Source organism: Ambystoma mexicanum, unplaced genomic scaffold, assembly GCF_040938575.1.
Source record: "Ambystoma mexicanum isolate Mex_15411 unplaced genomic scaffold, UKY_AmexF1_1 Mex_scaf106, whole genome shotgun sequence".
Taxonomy (NCBI): Eukaryota; Metazoa; Chordata; class Amphibia; order Caudata; family Ambystomatidae; genus Ambystoma; species Ambystoma mexicanum.
In genome coordinates this window covers 557,378-572,303 of record NW_027182332.1, presented here as the reverse complement: position 1 = coordinate 572,303, position 14,926 = coordinate 557,378, and the positions used below count along the sequence as shown (strand labels likewise).

At 48.2% G+C, this 14,926-nt stretch overlaps 52 non-coding genes across 52 annotated transcripts; all 52 read right to left on the bottom strand.

The window, feature by feature from the left end:
- Window positions 1–24: 24 nt before the first annotated feature.
- On the bottom strand, window positions 25–143 carry LOC138552041 (5S ribosomal RNA). Its single transcript, XR_011295736.1, has one exon. It is a non-coding gene; the product is annotated as a 5S ribosomal RNA (ribosomal RNA).
- A 106-nt stretch (window positions 144–249) lies between these two features.
- On the bottom strand, window positions 250–368 carry LOC138552039 (5S ribosomal RNA). Its single transcript, XR_011295735.1, has one exon. It is a non-coding gene; the product is annotated as a 5S ribosomal RNA (ribosomal RNA).
- Window positions 369–474: 106 nt separating this feature from the next.
- On the bottom strand, window positions 475–593 carry LOC138552931 (5S ribosomal RNA). Its single transcript, XR_011296609.1, has one exon. It is a non-coding gene; the product is annotated as a 5S ribosomal RNA (ribosomal RNA).
- Window positions 594–700: 107 nt separating this feature from the next.
- LOC138552038 (5S ribosomal RNA) lies at window positions 701–819 on the bottom strand. The gene has a single exon (XR_011295734.1). It is a non-coding gene; the product is annotated as a 5S ribosomal RNA (ribosomal RNA).
- Window positions 820–1,282: 463 nt separating this feature from the next.
- Window positions 1,283–1,401, bottom strand: LOC138552037 (5S ribosomal RNA). Its single transcript, XR_011295733.1, has one exon. It is a non-coding gene; the product is annotated as a 5S ribosomal RNA (ribosomal RNA).
- A 106-nt stretch (window positions 1,402–1,507) lies between these two features.
- On the bottom strand, window positions 1,508–1,626 carry LOC138552036 (5S ribosomal RNA). Its single transcript, XR_011295732.1, has one exon. It is a non-coding gene; the product is annotated as a 5S ribosomal RNA (ribosomal RNA).
- A 106-nt stretch (window positions 1,627–1,732) lies between these two features.
- On the bottom strand, window positions 1,733–1,851 carry LOC138552035 (5S ribosomal RNA). The gene has a single exon (XR_011295731.1). It is a non-coding gene; the product is annotated as a 5S ribosomal RNA (ribosomal RNA).
- Window positions 1,852–1,957: 106 nt separating this feature from the next.
- On the bottom strand, window positions 1,958–2,076 carry LOC138552034 (5S ribosomal RNA). Its single transcript, XR_011295730.1, has one exon. It is a non-coding gene; the product is annotated as a 5S ribosomal RNA (ribosomal RNA).
- A 106-nt stretch (window positions 2,077–2,182) lies between these two features.
- LOC138552714 (5S ribosomal RNA) lies at window positions 2,183–2,301 on the bottom strand. The gene has a single exon (XR_011296392.1). It is a non-coding gene; the product is annotated as a 5S ribosomal RNA (ribosomal RNA).
- A 106-nt stretch (window positions 2,302–2,407) lies between these two features.
- On the bottom strand, window positions 2,408–2,526 carry LOC138552033 (5S ribosomal RNA). The gene has a single exon (XR_011295729.1). It is a non-coding gene; the product is annotated as a 5S ribosomal RNA (ribosomal RNA).
- A 106-nt stretch (window positions 2,527–2,632) lies between these two features.
- Window positions 2,633–2,751, bottom strand: LOC138552713 (5S ribosomal RNA). The gene has a single exon (XR_011296391.1). It is a non-coding gene; the product is annotated as a 5S ribosomal RNA (ribosomal RNA).
- A 106-nt stretch (window positions 2,752–2,857) lies between these two features.
- LOC138552031 (5S ribosomal RNA) lies at window positions 2,858–2,976 on the bottom strand. The gene has a single exon (XR_011295727.1). It is a non-coding gene; the product is annotated as a 5S ribosomal RNA (ribosomal RNA).
- A 474-nt stretch (window positions 2,977–3,450) lies between these two features.
- On the bottom strand, window positions 3,451–3,569 carry LOC138552030 (5S ribosomal RNA). Its single transcript, XR_011295726.1, has one exon. It is a non-coding gene; the product is annotated as a 5S ribosomal RNA (ribosomal RNA).
- Window positions 3,570–3,675: 106 nt separating this feature from the next.
- LOC138552029 (5S ribosomal RNA) lies at window positions 3,676–3,794 on the bottom strand. Its single transcript, XR_011295725.1, has one exon. It is a non-coding gene; the product is annotated as a 5S ribosomal RNA (ribosomal RNA).
- A 106-nt stretch (window positions 3,795–3,900) lies between these two features.
- On the bottom strand, window positions 3,901–4,019 carry LOC138552028 (5S ribosomal RNA). Its single transcript, XR_011295724.1, has one exon. It is a non-coding gene; the product is annotated as a 5S ribosomal RNA (ribosomal RNA).
- Window positions 4,020–4,125: 106 nt separating this feature from the next.
- Window positions 4,126–4,244, bottom strand: LOC138552027 (5S ribosomal RNA). Its single transcript, XR_011295723.1, has one exon. It is a non-coding gene; the product is annotated as a 5S ribosomal RNA (ribosomal RNA).
- A 106-nt stretch (window positions 4,245–4,350) lies between these two features.
- LOC138552930 (5S ribosomal RNA) lies at window positions 4,351–4,469 on the bottom strand. The gene has a single exon (XR_011296608.1). It is a non-coding gene; the product is annotated as a 5S ribosomal RNA (ribosomal RNA).
- A 107-nt stretch (window positions 4,470–4,576) lies between these two features.
- LOC138552026 (5S ribosomal RNA) lies at window positions 4,577–4,695 on the bottom strand. Its single transcript, XR_011295722.1, has one exon. It is a non-coding gene; the product is annotated as a 5S ribosomal RNA (ribosomal RNA).
- A 463-nt stretch (window positions 4,696–5,158) lies between these two features.
- Window positions 5,159–5,277, bottom strand: LOC138552025 (5S ribosomal RNA). The gene has a single exon (XR_011295721.1). It is a non-coding gene; the product is annotated as a 5S ribosomal RNA (ribosomal RNA).
- Window positions 5,278–5,383: 106 nt separating this feature from the next.
- On the bottom strand, window positions 5,384–5,502 carry LOC138552023 (5S ribosomal RNA). Its single transcript, XR_011295720.1, has one exon. It is a non-coding gene; the product is annotated as a 5S ribosomal RNA (ribosomal RNA).
- Window positions 5,503–5,608: 106 nt separating this feature from the next.
- On the bottom strand, window positions 5,609–5,727 carry LOC138552022 (5S ribosomal RNA). The gene has a single exon (XR_011295719.1). It is a non-coding gene; the product is annotated as a 5S ribosomal RNA (ribosomal RNA).
- Window positions 5,728–5,833: 106 nt separating this feature from the next.
- Window positions 5,834–5,952, bottom strand: LOC138552021 (5S ribosomal RNA). The gene has a single exon (XR_011295718.1). It is a non-coding gene; the product is annotated as a 5S ribosomal RNA (ribosomal RNA).
- Window positions 5,953–6,058: 106 nt separating this feature from the next.
- On the bottom strand, window positions 6,059–6,177 carry LOC138552712 (5S ribosomal RNA). The gene has a single exon (XR_011296390.1). It is a non-coding gene; the product is annotated as a 5S ribosomal RNA (ribosomal RNA).
- Window positions 6,178–6,283: 106 nt separating this feature from the next.
- LOC138552019 (5S ribosomal RNA) lies at window positions 6,284–6,402 on the bottom strand. Its single transcript, XR_011295716.1, has one exon. It is a non-coding gene; the product is annotated as a 5S ribosomal RNA (ribosomal RNA).
- A 474-nt stretch (window positions 6,403–6,876) lies between these two features.
- LOC138552018 (5S ribosomal RNA) lies at window positions 6,877–6,995 on the bottom strand. Its single transcript, XR_011295715.1, has one exon. It is a non-coding gene; the product is annotated as a 5S ribosomal RNA (ribosomal RNA).
- Window positions 6,996–7,101: 106 nt separating this feature from the next.
- LOC138552017 (5S ribosomal RNA) lies at window positions 7,102–7,220 on the bottom strand. Its single transcript, XR_011295714.1, has one exon. It is a non-coding gene; the product is annotated as a 5S ribosomal RNA (ribosomal RNA).
- Window positions 7,221–7,326: 106 nt separating this feature from the next.
- On the bottom strand, window positions 7,327–7,445 carry LOC138552016 (5S ribosomal RNA). The gene has a single exon (XR_011295713.1). It is a non-coding gene; the product is annotated as a 5S ribosomal RNA (ribosomal RNA).
- A 106-nt stretch (window positions 7,446–7,551) lies between these two features.
- Window positions 7,552–7,670, bottom strand: LOC138552015 (5S ribosomal RNA). The gene has a single exon (XR_011295712.1). It is a non-coding gene; the product is annotated as a 5S ribosomal RNA (ribosomal RNA).
- A 106-nt stretch (window positions 7,671–7,776) lies between these two features.
- Window positions 7,777–7,895, bottom strand: LOC138552710 (5S ribosomal RNA). Its single transcript, XR_011296388.1, has one exon. It is a non-coding gene; the product is annotated as a 5S ribosomal RNA (ribosomal RNA).
- A 106-nt stretch (window positions 7,896–8,001) lies between these two features.
- On the bottom strand, window positions 8,002–8,120 carry LOC138552014 (5S ribosomal RNA). The gene has a single exon (XR_011295711.1). It is a non-coding gene; the product is annotated as a 5S ribosomal RNA (ribosomal RNA).
- Window positions 8,121–8,594: 474 nt separating this feature from the next.
- Window positions 8,595–8,713, bottom strand: LOC138552013 (5S ribosomal RNA). Its single transcript, XR_011295710.1, has one exon. It is a non-coding gene; the product is annotated as a 5S ribosomal RNA (ribosomal RNA).
- A 106-nt stretch (window positions 8,714–8,819) lies between these two features.
- On the bottom strand, window positions 8,820–8,938 carry LOC138552012 (5S ribosomal RNA). Its single transcript, XR_011295709.1, has one exon. It is a non-coding gene; the product is annotated as a 5S ribosomal RNA (ribosomal RNA).
- Window positions 8,939–9,044: 106 nt separating this feature from the next.
- Window positions 9,045–9,163, bottom strand: LOC138552990 (5S ribosomal RNA). The gene has a single exon (XR_011296668.1). It is a non-coding gene; the product is annotated as a 5S ribosomal RNA (ribosomal RNA).
- Window positions 9,164–9,269: 106 nt separating this feature from the next.
- On the bottom strand, window positions 9,270–9,388 carry LOC138552011 (5S ribosomal RNA). Its single transcript, XR_011295708.1, has one exon. It is a non-coding gene; the product is annotated as a 5S ribosomal RNA (ribosomal RNA).
- A 474-nt stretch (window positions 9,389–9,862) lies between these two features.
- On the bottom strand, window positions 9,863–9,981 carry LOC138552010 (5S ribosomal RNA). The gene has a single exon (XR_011295707.1). It is a non-coding gene; the product is annotated as a 5S ribosomal RNA (ribosomal RNA).
- A 106-nt stretch (window positions 9,982–10,087) lies between these two features.
- LOC138552007 (5S ribosomal RNA) lies at window positions 10,088–10,206 on the bottom strand. The gene has a single exon (XR_011295705.1). It is a non-coding gene; the product is annotated as a 5S ribosomal RNA (ribosomal RNA).
- A 106-nt stretch (window positions 10,207–10,312) lies between these two features.
- On the bottom strand, window positions 10,313–10,431 carry LOC138552929 (5S ribosomal RNA). Its single transcript, XR_011296607.1, has one exon. It is a non-coding gene; the product is annotated as a 5S ribosomal RNA (ribosomal RNA).
- Window positions 10,432–10,538: 107 nt separating this feature from the next.
- On the bottom strand, window positions 10,539–10,657 carry LOC138552006 (5S ribosomal RNA). The gene has a single exon (XR_011295704.1). It is a non-coding gene; the product is annotated as a 5S ribosomal RNA (ribosomal RNA).
- A 463-nt stretch (window positions 10,658–11,120) lies between these two features.
- LOC138552005 (5S ribosomal RNA) lies at window positions 11,121–11,239 on the bottom strand. Its single transcript, XR_011295703.1, has one exon. It is a non-coding gene; the product is annotated as a 5S ribosomal RNA (ribosomal RNA).
- Window positions 11,240–11,345: 106 nt separating this feature from the next.
- LOC138552004 (5S ribosomal RNA) lies at window positions 11,346–11,464 on the bottom strand. Its single transcript, XR_011295702.1, has one exon. It is a non-coding gene; the product is annotated as a 5S ribosomal RNA (ribosomal RNA).
- A 106-nt stretch (window positions 11,465–11,570) lies between these two features.
- On the bottom strand, window positions 11,571–11,689 carry LOC138552003 (5S ribosomal RNA). The gene has a single exon (XR_011295701.1). It is a non-coding gene; the product is annotated as a 5S ribosomal RNA (ribosomal RNA).
- A 106-nt stretch (window positions 11,690–11,795) lies between these two features.
- LOC138552002 (5S ribosomal RNA) lies at window positions 11,796–11,914 on the bottom strand. Its single transcript, XR_011295700.1, has one exon. It is a non-coding gene; the product is annotated as a 5S ribosomal RNA (ribosomal RNA).
- A 106-nt stretch (window positions 11,915–12,020) lies between these two features.
- Window positions 12,021–12,139, bottom strand: LOC138552709 (5S ribosomal RNA). Its single transcript, XR_011296387.1, has one exon. It is a non-coding gene; the product is annotated as a 5S ribosomal RNA (ribosomal RNA).
- Window positions 12,140–12,245: 106 nt separating this feature from the next.
- On the bottom strand, window positions 12,246–12,364 carry LOC138552001 (5S ribosomal RNA). The gene has a single exon (XR_011295699.1). It is a non-coding gene; the product is annotated as a 5S ribosomal RNA (ribosomal RNA).
- A 474-nt stretch (window positions 12,365–12,838) lies between these two features.
- On the bottom strand, window positions 12,839–12,957 carry LOC138552000 (5S ribosomal RNA). Its single transcript, XR_011295698.1, has one exon. It is a non-coding gene; the product is annotated as a 5S ribosomal RNA (ribosomal RNA).
- Window positions 12,958–13,063: 106 nt separating this feature from the next.
- LOC138551999 (5S ribosomal RNA) lies at window positions 13,064–13,182 on the bottom strand. The gene has a single exon (XR_011295697.1). It is a non-coding gene; the product is annotated as a 5S ribosomal RNA (ribosomal RNA).
- Window positions 13,183–13,288: 106 nt separating this feature from the next.
- Window positions 13,289–13,407, bottom strand: LOC138552928 (5S ribosomal RNA). Its single transcript, XR_011296606.1, has one exon. It is a non-coding gene; the product is annotated as a 5S ribosomal RNA (ribosomal RNA).
- Window positions 13,408–13,514: 107 nt separating this feature from the next.
- LOC138551998 (5S ribosomal RNA) lies at window positions 13,515–13,633 on the bottom strand. Its single transcript, XR_011295696.1, has one exon. It is a non-coding gene; the product is annotated as a 5S ribosomal RNA (ribosomal RNA).
- A 463-nt stretch (window positions 13,634–14,096) lies between these two features.
- Window positions 14,097–14,215, bottom strand: LOC138551996 (5S ribosomal RNA). The gene has a single exon (XR_011295694.1). It is a non-coding gene; the product is annotated as a 5S ribosomal RNA (ribosomal RNA).
- A 106-nt stretch (window positions 14,216–14,321) lies between these two features.
- On the bottom strand, window positions 14,322–14,440 carry LOC138551995 (5S ribosomal RNA). The gene has a single exon (XR_011295693.1). It is a non-coding gene; the product is annotated as a 5S ribosomal RNA (ribosomal RNA).
- Window positions 14,441–14,546: 106 nt separating this feature from the next.
- On the bottom strand, window positions 14,547–14,665 carry LOC138551994 (5S ribosomal RNA). Its single transcript, XR_011295692.1, has one exon. It is a non-coding gene; the product is annotated as a 5S ribosomal RNA (ribosomal RNA).
- A 106-nt stretch (window positions 14,666–14,771) lies between these two features.
- LOC138551993 (5S ribosomal RNA) lies at window positions 14,772–14,890 on the bottom strand. Its single transcript, XR_011295691.1, has one exon. It is a non-coding gene; the product is annotated as a 5S ribosomal RNA (ribosomal RNA).
- Window positions 14,891–14,926: the final 36 nt, after the last annotated feature.

Genomic DNA, 14,926 nt, shown 5'->3' with positions numbered 1-14,926 from the left:
CTTCCTGAACTTGGAGCACAAAAAAGCCTACAGCACCTGGTATTCCCAGGCGGTCTCCCATCCAGGTACTAACTAGGCCCGACACTGCTTAGCTTCCGAGATCAGACGAGATCGGGCGCATTCAGTGTGGTGTGGCCGTAGGCTCTGGGCCTAGTGAGTTTTGTACTTTTAAGCATCTAGTCGGCTAGACCTTGCAGTTTTGAAAGGCAATTGAGAAATGGCTCACTTCCTGAACTTGGAGCACAAAAAAGCCTACAGCACCTGGTATTCCCAGGCGGTCTCCCATCCAGGTACTAACTAGGCCCGACACTGCTTAGCTTCCGAGATCAGACGAGATCGGGCGCATTCAGTGTGGTGTGGCCGTAGGCTCTGGGCCTAGTGAGTTTTGTACTTTTAAGCATCTAGTCGGCTAGACCTTGCAGTTTTGAAAGGCAATTGAGAAATGGCTCACTTCCTGAACTTGGAGCACAAAAAAGCCTACAGCACCTGGTATTCCCATGCGGTCTCCCATCCAGGTACTAACTAGGCCCGACACTGCTTAGCTTCCGAGATCAGACGAGATCAGGCGCATTCAGTGTGGTGTGGCCGTAGGCTCTGGGCCTAGTGAGTTTTGTACTTTTAAGCATCTAGTCGGCTAGACCTTGCAGTTTTGAAAGGCAATTGAGAAATGGCTCACTTCCTGAACTTGGAGCAAAAAAAAAGCCTACAGCACCTGGTATTCCCAGGCGGTCTCCCATCCAGGTACTAACTAGGCCCGACACTGCTTAGCTTCCGAGATCAGACGAGATCGGGCGCATTCAGTGTGGTGTGGCCGTAGGCTCTAGAAATGCTAAGAATATTACTCTTATGCATTTGCATTTAGTAAGCTAAGCCATGCAGCCACTTGCAACATGATACCACGCTCATCGCTCGATCAGGCTCGATCAGGCGAGATATATAAGACTGGTGGGCCCATTCAGGACTCCTATGTCTGGTAGGATAACTTTAATCCATCCATCCTGTTTCTGTTGCAGGGAGGTGGAGAGAACAATCAACACAATAACGGCTTTCTTTCATGCCTCTTGAAGGACTCAATATTCTCTGTACTGCATTACATGTGAAAGTCGATTTATTACCCATGAACACACTACCTGTATGCTAATTATATGTAAATAGGTAGCTCCAGCCCTCATAATGTTGTCCAACATTTCCGCTATAAAACGGGATACAATTATTTTGGAAACATACCAAATTTGAAAAGTAATTGAGAAGTTGTGCAATTACTAATCATGGAGCACAAAATAGCCTACAGCACCTGGTATTCCCAGGCGGTCTCCCATCCAGGTACTAACTAGGCCCGACACTGCTTAGCTTCCGAGATCAGACGAGATCGGGCGCATTCAGTGTGGTGTGGCCGTAGGCTCTGGGCCTAGTGAGTTTTGTACTTTTAAGCATCTAGTCGGCTAGACCTTGCAGTTTTGAAAGGCAATTGAGAAATGGCTCACTTCCTGAACTTGGAGCACAAAAAAGCCTACAGCACCTGGTATTCCCAGGCGGTCTCCCATCCAGGTACTAACTAGGCCCGACACTGCTTAGCTTCCGAGATCAGACGAGATCGGGCGCATTCAGTGTGGTGTGGCCGTAGGCTCTGGTCCTAGTGAGTTTTGTACTTTTAAGCATCTAGTCGGCTAGACCTTGCAGTTTTGAAAGGCAATTGAGAAATGGCTCACTTCCTGAACTTGGAGCACAAAAAAGCCTACAGCACCTGGTATTCCCAGGCGGTCTCCCATCCAGGTACTAACTAGGCCCGACACTGCTTAGCTTCCGAGATCAGACGAGATCGGGCGCATTCAGTGTGGTGTGGCCGTAGGCTCTGGGCCTAGTGAGTTTTGTACTTTTAAGCATCTAGTCGGCTAGACCTTGCAGTTTTGAAAGGCAATTGAGAAATGGCTCACTTCCTGAACTTGGAGCACAAAAAAGCCTACAGCACCTGGTATTCCCAGGCGGTCTCCCATCCAGGTACTAACTAGGCCCGACACTGCTTAGCTTCCGAGATCAGACGAGATCGGGCGCATTCAGTGTGGTGTGGCCGTAGGCTCTGGGCCTAGTGAGTTTTGTACTTTTAAGCATATAGTCGGCTAGACCTTGCAGTTTTGAAAGGCAATTGAGAAATGGCTCACTTCCTGAACTTGGAGCACAAAAAAGCCTACAGCACCTGGTATTCCCAGGCGGTCTCCCATCCAGGTACTAACTAGGCCCGACACTGCTTAGCTTCCGAGATCAGACGAGATCAGGCGCATTCAGTGTGGTGTGGCCGTAGGCTCTGGGCCTAGTGAGTTTTGTACTTTTAAGCATCTAGTCGGCTAGACCTTGCAGTTTTGAAAGGCAATTGAGAAATGGCTCACTTCCTGAACTTGGAGCACAAAAAAGCCTACAGCACCTGGTATTCCCAGGCGGTCTCCCATCCAGGTACTAACTAGGCCCGACACTGCTTAGCTTCCGAGATCAGACGAGATCGGGCGCATTCAGTGTGGTGTGGCCGTAGGCTCTGGGCCTAGTGAGTTTTGTACTTTTAAGCATATAGTCGGCTAGACCTTGCAGTTTTGAAAGGCAATTGAGAAATGGCTCACTTCCTGAACTTGGAGCACAAAAAAGCCTACAGCACCTGGTATTCCCAGGCGGTCTCCCATCCAGGTACTAACTAGGCCCGACACTGCTTAGCTTCCGAGATCAGACGAGATCAGGCGCATTCAGTGTGGTGTGGCCGTAGGCTCTGGGCCTAGTGAGTTTTGTACTTTTAAGCATCTAGTCGGCTAGACCTTGCAGTTTTGAAAGGCAATTGAGAAATGGCTCACTTCCTGAACTTGGAGCACAAAAAAGCCTACAGCACCTGGTATTCCCAGGCGGTCTCCCATCCAGGTACTAACTAGGCCCGACACTGCTTAGCTTCCGAGATCAGACGAGATCGGGCGCATTCAGTGTGGTGTGGCCGTAGGCTCTAGAAATGCTAAGAATATTACTCTTATGCATTTGCATTTAGTAAGCTAAGCCATGCAGCCACTTGCAACATGATACCACGCTCATCGCTCGATCAGCGCTCGATCAGGCTCGATCAGGCGAGATATATAAGACTGGTGGGCCCATTCAGGACTCCTATGTCTGGTAGGATAACTTTAATCCATCCATCCTGTTTCTGTTGCAGGGAGGTGGAGAGAACAATCAACACAATAACGGCTTTCTTTCATGCCTCTTGAAGGACTCAATATTCTCTGTACTGCATTACATGTGAAAGTCGATTTATTACCCATGAACACACTACCTGTATGCTAATTATATGTAAATAGGTAGCTCCAGCCCTCATAATGTTGTCCAACATTTCCGCTATAAAACGGGATAAAATTATTTTGGAAACATACCAAATTTGAAAAGTAATTGAGAAGTTGCGCAATTACTAATCATGGAGCACAAAATAGCCTACAGCACCTGGTATTCCCAGGCGGTCTCCCATCCAGGTACTAACTAGGCCCGACACTGCTTAGCTTCCGAGATCAGACGAGATCGGGCGCATTCAGTGTGGTGTGGCCGTAGGCTCTGGGCCTAGTGAGTTTTGTACTTTTAAGCATCTAGTCGGCTAGACCTTGCAGTTTTGAAAGGCAATTGAGAAATGGCTCACTTCCTGAACTTGGAGCACAAAAAAGCCTACAGCACCTGGTATTCCCAGGCGGTCTCCCATCCAGGTACTAACTAGGCCCGACACTGCTTAGCTTCCGAGATCAGACGAGATCGGGCGCATTCAGTGTGGTGTGGCCGTAGGCTCTGGTCCTAGTGAGTTTTGTACTTTTAAGCATCTAGTCGGCTAGACCTTGCAGTTTTGAAAGGCAATTGAGAAATGGCTCACTTCCTGAACTTGGAGCACAAAAAAGCCTACAGCACCTGGTATTCCCAGGCGGTCTCCCATCCAGGTACTAACTAGGCCCGACACTGCTTAGCTTCCGAGATCAGACGAGATCGGGCGCATTCAGTGTGGTGTGGCCGTAGGCTCTGGGCCTAGTGAGTTTTGTACTTTTAAGCATCTAGTCGGCTAGACCTTGCAGTTTTGAAAGGCAATTGAGAAATGGCTCACTTCCTGAACTTGGAGCACAAAAAAGCCTACAGCACCTGGTATTCCCAGGCGGTCTCCCATCCAGGTACTAACTAGGCCCGACACTGCTTAGCTTCCGAGATCAGACGAGATCGGGCGCATTCAGTGTGGTGTGGCCGTAGGCTCTGGGCCTAGTGAGTTTTGTACTTTTAAGCATCTAGTCGGCTAGACCTTGCAGTTTTGAAAGGCAATTGAGAAATGGCTCACTTCCTGAACTTGGAGCACAAAAAAGCCTACAGCACCTGGTATTCCCATGCGGTCTCCCATCCAGGTACTAACTAGGCCCGACACTGCTTAGCTTCCGAGATCAGACGAGATCAGGCGCATTCAGTGTGGTGTGGCCGTAGGCTCTGGGCCTAGTGAGTTTTGTACTTTTAAGCATCTAGTCGGCTAGACCTTGCAGTTTTGAAAGGCAATTGAGAAATGGCTCACTTCCTGAACTTGGAGCAAAAAAAAAGCCTACAGCACCTGGTATTCCCAGGCGGTCTCCCATCCAGGTACTAACTAGGCCCGACACTGCTTAGCTTCCGAGATCAGACGAGATCGGGCGCATTCAGTGTGGTGTGGCCGTAGGCTCTAGAAATGCTAAGAATATTACTCTTATGCATTTGCATTTAGTAAGCTAAGCCATGCAGCCACTTGCAACATGATACCACGCTCATCGCTCGATCAGGCTCGATCAGGCGAGATATATAAGACTGGTGGGCCCATTCAGGACTCCTATGTCTGGTAGGATAACTTTAATCCATCCATCCTGTTTCTGTTGCAGGGAGGTGGAGAGAACAATCAACACAATAACGGCTTTCTTTCATGCCTCTTGAAGGACTCAATATTCTCTGTACTGCATTACATGTGAAAGTCGATTTATTACCCATGAACACACTACCTGTATGCTAATTATATGTAAATAGGTAGCTCCAGCCCTCATAATGTTGTCCAACATTTCCGCTATAAAACGGGATACAATTATTTTGGAAACATACCAAATTTGAAAAGTAATTGAGAAGTTGTGCAATTACTAATCATGGAGCACAAAATAGCCTACAGCACCTGGTATTCCCAGGCGGTCTCCCATCCAGGTACTAACTAGGCCCGACACTGCTTAGCTTCCGAGATCAGACGAGATCGGGCGCATTCAGTGTGGTGTGGCCGTAGGCTCTGGGCCTAGTGAGTTTTGTACTTTTAAGCATCTAGTCGGCTAGACCTTGCAGTTTTGAAAGGCAATTGAGAAATGGCTCACTTCCTGAACTTGGAGCACAAAAAAGCCTACAGCACCTGGTATTCCCAGGCGGTCTCCCATCCAGGTACTAACTAGGCCCGACACTGCTTAGCTTCCGAGATCAGACGAGATCGGGCGCATTCAGTGTGGTGTGGCCGTAGGCTCTGGTCCTAGTGAGTTTTGTACTTTTAAGCATCTAGTCGGCTAGACCTTGCAGTTTTGAAAGGCAATTGAGAAATGGCTCACTTCCTGAACTTGGAGCACAAAAAAGCCTACAGCACCTGGTATTCCCAGGCGGTCTCCCATCCAGGTACTAACTAGGCCCGACACTGCTTAGCTTCCGAGATCAGACGAGATCGGGCGCATTCAGTGTGGTGTGGCCGTAGGCTCTGGGCCTAGTGAGTTTTGTACTTTTAAGCATCTAGTCGGCTAGACCTTGCAGTTTTGAAAGGCAATTGAGAAATGGCTCACTTCCTGAACTTGGAGCACAAAAAAGCCTACAGCACCTGGTATTCCCAGGCGGTCTCCCATCCAGGTACTAACTAGGCCCGACACTGCTTAGCTTCCGAGATCAGACGAGATCGGGCGCATTCAGTGTGGTGTGGCCGTAGGCTCTGGGCCTAGTGAGTTTTGTACTTTTAAGCATATAGTCGGCTAGACCTTGCAGTTTTGAAAGGCAATTGAGAAATGGCTCACTTCCTGAACTTGGAGCACAAAAAAGCCTACAGCACCTGGTATTCCCAGGCGGTCTCCCATCCAGGTACTAACTAGGCCCGACACTGCTTAGCTTCCGAGATCAGACGAGATCAGGCGCATTCAGTGTGGTGTGGCCGTAGGCTCTGGGCCTAGTGAGTTTTGTACTTTTAAGCATCTAGTCGGCTAGACCTTGCAGTTTTGAAAGGCAATTGAGAAATGGCTCACTTCCTGAACTTGGAGCACAAAAAAGCCTACAGCACCTGGTATTCCCAGGCGGTCTCCCATCCAGGTACTAACTAGGCCCGACACTGCTTAGCTTCCGAGATCAGACGAGATCGGGCGCATTCAGTGTGGTGTGGCCGTAGGCTCTAGAAATGCTAAGAATATTACTCTTATGCATTTGCATTTAGTAAGCTAAGCCATGCAGCCACTTGCAACATGATACCACGCTCATCGCTCGATCAGCGCTCGATCAGGCTCGATCAGGCGAGATATATAAGACTGGTGGGCCCATTCAGGACTCCTATGTCTGGTAGGATAACTTTAATCCATCCATCCTGTTTCTGTTGCAGGGAGGTGGAGAGAACAATCAACACAATAACGGCTTTCTTTCATGCCTCTTGAAGGACTCAATATTCTCTGTACTGCATTACATGTGAAAGTCGATTTATTACCCATGAACACACTACCTGTATGCTAATTATATGTAAATAGGTAGCTCCAGCCCTCATAATGTTGTCCAACATTTCCGCTATAAAACGGGATAAAATTATTTTGGAAACATACCAAATTTGAAAAGTAATTGAGAAGTTGCGCAATTACTAATCATGGAGCACAAAATAGCCTACAGCACCTGGTATTCCCAGGCGGTCTCCCATCCAGGTACTAACTAGGCCCGACACTGCTTAGCTTCCGAGATCAGACGAGATCGGGCGCATTCAGTGTGGTGTGGCCGTAGGCTCTGGGCCTAGTGAGTTTTGTACTTTTAAGCATCTAGTCGGCTAGACCTTGCAGTTTTGAAAGGCAATTGAGAAATGGCTCACTTCCTGAACTTGGAGCACAAAAAAGCCTACAGCACCTGGTATTCCCAGGCGGTCTCCCATCCAGGTACTAACTAGGCCCGACACTGCTTAGCTTCCGAGATCAGACGAGATCGGGCGCATTCAGTGTGGTGTGGCCGTAGGCTCTGGTCCTAGTGAGTTTTGTACTTTTAAGCATCTAGTCGGCTAGACCTTGCAGTTTTGAAAGGCAATTGAGAAATGGCTCACTTCCTGAACTTGGAGCACAAAAAAGCCTACAGCACCTGGTATTCCCAGGCGGTCTCCCATCCAGGTACTAACTAGGCCCGACACTGCTTAGCTTCCGAGATCAGACGAGATCGGGCGCATTCAGTGTGGTGTGGCCGTAGGCTCTGGGCCTAGTGAGTTTTGTACTTTTAAGCATCTAGTCGGCTAGACCTTGCAGTTTTGAAAGGCAATTGAGAAATGGCTCACTTCCTGAACTTGGAGCACAAAAAAGCCTACAGCACCTGGTATTCCCAGGCGGTCTCCCATCCAGGTACTAACTAGGCCCGACACTGCTTAGCTTCCGAGATCAGACGAGATCGGGCGCATTCAGTGTGGTGTGGCCGTAGGCTCTGGGCCTAGTGAGTTTTGTACTTTTAAGCATATAGTCGGCTAGACCTTGCAGTTTTGAAAGGCAATTGAGAAATGGCTCACTTCCTGAACTTGGAGCACAAAAAAGCCTACAGCACCTGGTATTCCCAGGCGGTCTCCCATCCAGGTACTAACTAGGCCCGACACTGCTTAGCTTCCGAGATCAGACGAGATCAGGCGCATTCAGTGTGGTGTGGCCGTAGGCTCTGGGCCTAGTGAGTTTTGTACTTTTAAGCATCTAGTCGGCTAGACCTTGCAGTTTTGAAAGGCAATTGAGAAATGGCTCACTTCCTGAACTTGGAGCACAAAAAAGCCTACAGCACCTGGTATTCCCAGGCGGTCTCCCATCCAGGTACTAACTAGGCCCGACACTGCTTAGCTTCCGAGATCAGACGAGATCGGGCGCATTCAGTGTGGTGTGGCCGTAGGCTCTAGAAATGCTAAGAATATTACTCTTATGCATTTGCATTTAGTAAGCTAAGCCATGCAGCCACTTGCAACATGATACCACGCTCATCGCTCGATCAGCGCTCGATCAGGCTCGATCAGGCGAGATATATAAGACTGGTGGGCCCATTCAGGACTCCTATGTCTGGTAGGATAACTTTAATCCATCCATCCTGTTTCTGTTGCAGGGAGGTGGAGAGAACAATCAACACAATAACGGCTTTCTTTCATGCCTCTTGAAGGACTCAATATTCTCTGTACTGCATTACATGTGAAAGTCGATTTATTACCCATGAACACACTACCTGTATGCTAATTATATGTAAATAGGTAGCTCCAGCCCTCATAATGTTGTCCAACATTTCCGCTATAAAACGGGATAAAATTATTTTGGAAACATACCAAATTTGAAAAGTAATTGAGAAGTTGTGCAATTACTAATCATGGAGCACAAAATAGCCTACAGCACCTGGTATTCCCAGGCGGTCTCCCATCCAGGTACTAACTAGGCCCGACACTGCTTAGCTTCCGAGATCAGACGAGATCGGGCGCATTCAGTGTGGTGTGGCCGTAGGCTCTGGGCCTAGTGAGTTTTGTACTTTTAAGCATCTAGTCGGCTAGACCTTGCAGTTTTGAAAGGCAATTGAGAAATGGCTCACTTCCTGAACTTGGAGCACAAAAAAGCCTACAGCACCTGGTATTCCCAGGCGGTCTCCCATCCAGGTACTAACTAGGCCCGACACTGCTTAGCTTCCGAGATCAGACGAGATCGGGCGCATTCAGTGTGGTGTGGCCGTAGGCTCTGGTCCTAGTGAGTTTTGTACTTTTAAGCATCTAGTCGGCTAGACCTTGCAGTTTTGAAAGGCAATTGAGAAATGGCTCACTTCCTGAACTTGGAGCACAAAAAAGCCTACAGCACCTGGTATTCCCAGGCGGTCTCCCATCCAGGTACTAACTAGGCCCGACACTGCTTAGCTTCCGAGATCAGACAAGATCGGGCGCATTCAGTGTGGTGTGGCCGTAGGCTCTGGGCCTAGTGAGTTTTGTACTTTTAAGCATCTAGTCGGCTAGACCTTGCAGTTTTGAAAGGCAATTGAGAAATGGCTCACTTCCTGAACTTGGAGCACAAAAAAGCCTACAGCACCTGGTATTCCCAGGCGGTCTCCCATCCAGGTACTAACTAGGCCCGACACTGCTTAGCTTCCGAGATCAGACGAGATCGGGCGCATTCAGTGTGGTGTGGCCGTAGGCTCTAGAAATGCTAAGAATATTACTCTTATGCATTTGCATTTAGTAAGCTAAGCCATGCAGCCACTTGCAACATGATACCACGCTCATCGCTCGATCAGCGCTCGATCAGGCTCGATCAGGCGAGATATATAAGACTGGTGGGCCCATTCAGGACTCCTATGTCTGGTAGGATAACTTTAATCCATCCATCCTGTTTCTGTTGCAGGGAGGTGGAGAGAACAATCAACACAATAACGGCTTTCTTTCATGCCTCTTGAAGGACTCAATATTCTCTGTACTGCATTACATGTGAAAGTCGATTTATTACCCATGAACACACTACCTGTATGCTAATTATATGTAAATAGGTAGCTCCAGCCCTCATAATGCTGTCCAACATTTCCGCTATAAAACGGGATACAATTATTTTGGAAACATACCAAATTTGAAAAGTAATTGAGAAGTTGCGCAATTACTAATCATGGAGCACGAAATAGCCTACAGCACCTGGTATTCCCAGGCGGTCTCCCATCCAGGTACTAACTAGGCCCGACACTGCTTAGCTTCCGAGATCAGACGAGATCGGGCGCATTCAGTGTGGTGTGGCCGTAGGCTCTGGGCCTAGTGAGTTTTGTACTTTTAAGCATCTAGTCGGCTAGACCTTGCAGTTTTGAAAGGCAATTGAGAAATGGCTCACTTCCTGAACTTGGAGCACAAAAAAGCCTACAGCACCTGGTATTCCCAGGCGGTCTCCCATCCAGGTACTAACTAGGCCCGACACTGCTTAGCTTCCGAGATCAGACGAGATCGGGCGCATTCAGTGTGGTGTGGCCGTAGGCTCTGGGCCTAGTGAGTTTTGTACTTTTAAGCATCTAGTCGGCTAGACCTTGCAGTTTTGAAAGGCAATTGAGAAATGGCTCACTTCCTGAACTTGGAGCACAAAAAAGCCTACAGCACCTGGTATTCCCATGCGGTCTCCCATCCAGGTACTAACTAGGCCCGACACTGCTTAGCTTCCGAGATCAGACGAGATCAGGCGCATTCAGTGTGGTGTGGCCGTAGGCTCTGGGCCTAGTGAGTTTTGTACTTTTAAGCATCTAGTCGGCTAGACCTTGCAGTTTTGAAAGGCAATTGAGAAATGGCTCACTTCCTGAACTTGGAGCAAAAAAAAAGCCTACAGCACCTGGTATTCCCAGGCGGTCTCCCATCCAGGTACTAACTAGGCCCGACACTGCTTAGCTTCCGAGATCAGACGAGATCGGGCGCATTCAGTGTGGTGTGGCCGTAGGCTCTAGAAATGCTAAGAATATTACTCTTATGCATTTGCATTTAGTAAGCTAAGCCATGCAGCCACTTGCAACATGATACCACGCTCATCGCTCGATCAGGCTCGATCAGGCGAGATATATAAGACTGGTGGGCCCATTCAGGACTCCTATGTCTGGTAGGATAACTTTAATCCATCCATCCTGTTTCTGTTGCAGGGAGGTGGAGAGAACAATCAACACAATAACGGCTTTCTTTCATGCCTCTTGAAGGACTCAATATTCTCTGTACTGCATTACATGTGAAAGTCGATTTATTACCCATGAACACACTACCTGTATGCTAATTATATGTAAATAGGTAGCTCCAGCCCTCATAATGTTGTCCAACATTTCCGCTATAAAACGGGATACAATTATTTTGGAAACATACCAAATTTGAAAAGTAATTGAGAAGTTGTGCAATTACTAATCATGGAGCACAAAATAGCCTACAGCACCTGGTATTCCCAGGCGGTCTCCCATCCAGGTACTAACTAGGCCCGACACTGCTTAGCTTCCGAGATCAGACGAGATCGGGCGCATTCAGTGTGGTGTGGCCGTAGGCTCTGGGCCTAGTGAGTTTTGTACTTTTAAGCATCTAGTCGGCTAGACCTTGCAGTTTTGAAAGGCAATTGAGAAATGGCTCACTTCCTGAACTTGGAGCACAAAAAAGCCTACAGCACCTGGTATTCCCAGGCGGTCTCCCATCCAGGTACTAACTAGGCCCGACACTGCTTAGCTTCCGAGATCAGACGAGATCGGGCGCATTCAGTGTGGTGTGGCCGTAGGCTCTGGTCCTAGTGAGTTTTGTACTTTTAAGCATCTAGTCGGCTAGACCTTGCAGTTTTGAAAGGCAATTGAGAAATGGCTCACTTCCTGAACTTGGAGCACAAAAAAGCCTACAGCACCTGGTATTCCCAGGCGGTCTCCCATCCAGGTACTAACTAGGCCCGACACTGCTTAGCTTCCGAGATCAGACGAGATCGGGCGCATTCAGTGTGGTGTGGCCGTAGGCTCTGGGCCTAGTGAGTTTTGTACTTTTAAGCATCTAGTCGGCTAGACCTTGCAGTTTTGAAAGGCAATTGAGAAATGGCTCACTTCCTGAACTTGGAGCACAAAAAAGCCTACAGCACCTGGTATTCCCAGGCGGTCTCCCATCCAGGTACTAACTAGGCCCGACACTGCTTAGCTTCCGAGATCAGACGAGATCGGGCGCATTCAGTGTGGTGTGGCCGTAGGCTCTGGGCCTAGTGAGTTTTGTACTTTTAAGCATATAGTCGGCTAGACCTTGCAGTTTTGAAAGGCAATTGAGAAATGGCTCACTTCCTGAACTTGGAGCACAAAAAAGCCTACAGCACCTGGTATTCCCAGGCGGTCTCCCATCCAGGTACTAACTAGGCCCGACACTGCTTAGCTTCCGAGATCAGACGAGATCAGGCGCATTCAGTGTGGTGTGGCCGTAGGCTCTGGGCCTAGTGAGTTTTGTACTTTTAAGCATCTAGTCGGCTAGACCTTGCAGTTTTGAAAGGCAATTGAGAAATGGCTCACTTCCTGAACTTGGAGCACAAAAAAGCCTACAGCACCTGGTATTCCCAGGCGGTCTCCCATCCAGGTACTAACTAGGCCCGACACTGCTTAGCTTCCGAGATCAGACGAGATCGGGCGCATTCAGTGTGGTGTGGCCGTAGGCTCTAGAAATGCTAAGAATATTACTCTTATGCATTTGCATTTAGTAAGCTAAGCCATGCAGCCACTTGCAACATGATACCACGCTCATCGCTCGATCAGCGCTCGATCAGGCTCGATCAGGCGAGATATATAAGACTGGTGGGCCCATTCAGGACTCCTATGTCTGGTAGGATAACTTTAATCCATCCATCCTGTTTCTGTTGCAGGGAGGTGGAGAGAACAATCAACACAATAACGGCTTTCTTTCATGCCTCTTGAAGGACTCAATATTCTCTGTACTGCATTACATGTGAAAGTCGATTTATTACCCATGAACACACTACCTGTATGCTAATTATATGTAAATAGGTAGCTCCAGCCCTCATAATGCTGTCCAACATTTCCGCTATAAAACGGGATACAATTATTTTGGAAACATACCAAATTTGAAAAGTAATTGAGAAGTTGCGCAATTACTAATCATGGAGCACGAAATAGCCTACAGCACCTGGTATTCCCAGGCGGTCTCCCATCCAGGTACTAACTAGGCCCGACACTGCTTAGCTTCCGAGATCAGACGAGATCGGGCGCATTCAGTGTGGTGTGGCCGTAGGCTCTGGGCCTAGTGAGTTTTGTACTTTTAAGCATCTAGTCGGCTAGACCTTGCAGTTTTGAAAGGCAATTGAGAAATGGCTCACTTCCTGAACTTGGAGCACAAAAAAGCCTACAGCACCTGGTATTCCCAGGCGGTCTCCCATCCAGGTACTAACTAGGCCCGACACTGCTTAGCTTCCGAGATCAGACGAGATCGGGCGCATTCAGTGTGGTGTGGCCGTAGGCTCTGGGCCTAGTGAGTTTTGTACTTTTAAGCATCTAGTCGGCTAGACCTTGCAGTTTTGAAAGGCAATTGAGAAATGGCTCACTTCCTGAACTTGGAGCACAAAAAAGCCTACAGCACCTGGTATTCCCATGCGGTCTCCCATCCAGGTACTAACTAGGCCCGACACTGCTTAGCTTCCGAGATCAGACGAGATCAGGCGCATTCAGTGTGGTGTGGCCGTAGGCTCTGGGCCTAGTGAGTTTTGTACTTTTAAGCATCTAGTCGGCTAGACCTTGCAGTTTTGAAAGGCAATTGAGAAATGGCTCACTTCCTGAACTTGGAGCAAAAAAAAAGCCTACAGCACCTGGTATTCCCAGGCGGTCTCCCATCCAGGTACTAACTAGGCCCGACACTGCTTAGCTTCCGAGATCAGACGAGATCGGGCGCATTCAGTGTGGTGTGGCCGTAGGCTCTAGAAATGCTAAGAATATTACTCTTATGCATTTGCATTTAGTAAGCTAAGCCATGCAGCCACTTGCAACATGATACCACGCTCATCGCTCGATCAGGCTCGATCAGGCGAGATATATAAGACTGGTGGGCCCATTCAGGACTCCTATGTCTGGTAGGATAACTTTAATCCATCCATCCTGTTTCTGTTGCAGGGAGGTGGAGAGAACAATCAACACAATAACGGCTTTCTTTCATGCCTCTTGAAGGACTCAATATTCTCTGTACTGCATTACATGTGAAAGTCGATTTATTACCCATGAACACACTACCTGTATGCTAATTATATGTAAATAGGTAGCTCCAGCCCTCATAATGTTGTCCAACATTTCCGCTATAAAACGGGATACAATTATTTTGGAAACATACCAAATTTGAAAAGTAATTGAGAAGTTGTGCAATTACTAATCATGGAGCACAAAATAGCCTACAGCACCTGGTATTCCCAGGCGGTCTCCCATCCAGGTACTAACTAGGCCCGACACTGCTTAGCTTCCGAGATCAGACGAGATCGGGCGCATTCAGTGTGGTGTGGCCGTAGGCTCTGGGCCTAGTGAGTTTTGTACTTTTAAGCATCTAGTCGGCTAGACCTTGCAGTTTTGAAAGGCAATTGAGAAATGGCTCACTTCCTGAACTTGGAGCACAAAAAAGCCTACAGCACCTGGTATTCCCAGGCGGTCTCCCATCCAGGTACTAACTAGGCCCGACACTGCTTAGCTTCCGAGATCAGACGAGATCGGGCGCATTCAGTGTGGTGTGGCCGTAGGCTCTGGTCCTAGTGAGTTTTGTACTTTTAAGCATCTAGTCGGCTAGACCTTGCAGTTTTGAAAGGCAATTGAGAAATGGCTCACTTCCTGAACTTGGAGCACAAAAAAGCCTACAGCACCTGGTATTCCCAGGCGGTCTCCCATCCAGGTACTAACTAGGCCCGACACTGCTTAGCTTCCGAGATCAGACGAGATCGGGCGCATTCAGTGTGGTGTGGCCGTAGGCTCTGGGCCTAGTGAGTTTTGTACTTTTAAGCATCTAGTCGGCTAGACCTTGCAGTTTTGAAAGGCAATTGAGAAATGGCTCACTTCCTGAACTTGGAGCACAAAAAAGCCTACAGCACCTGGTATTCCCAGGCGGTCTCCCATCCAGGTACTAACTAGGCCCGACACTGCTTAGCTTCCGAGATCAGACGAGATCGGGCGCATTCAGTGTGGTGTGGCCGTAGGCTCTGGGCCTAGTGAGTTTTGTACTTTTAAGCATATA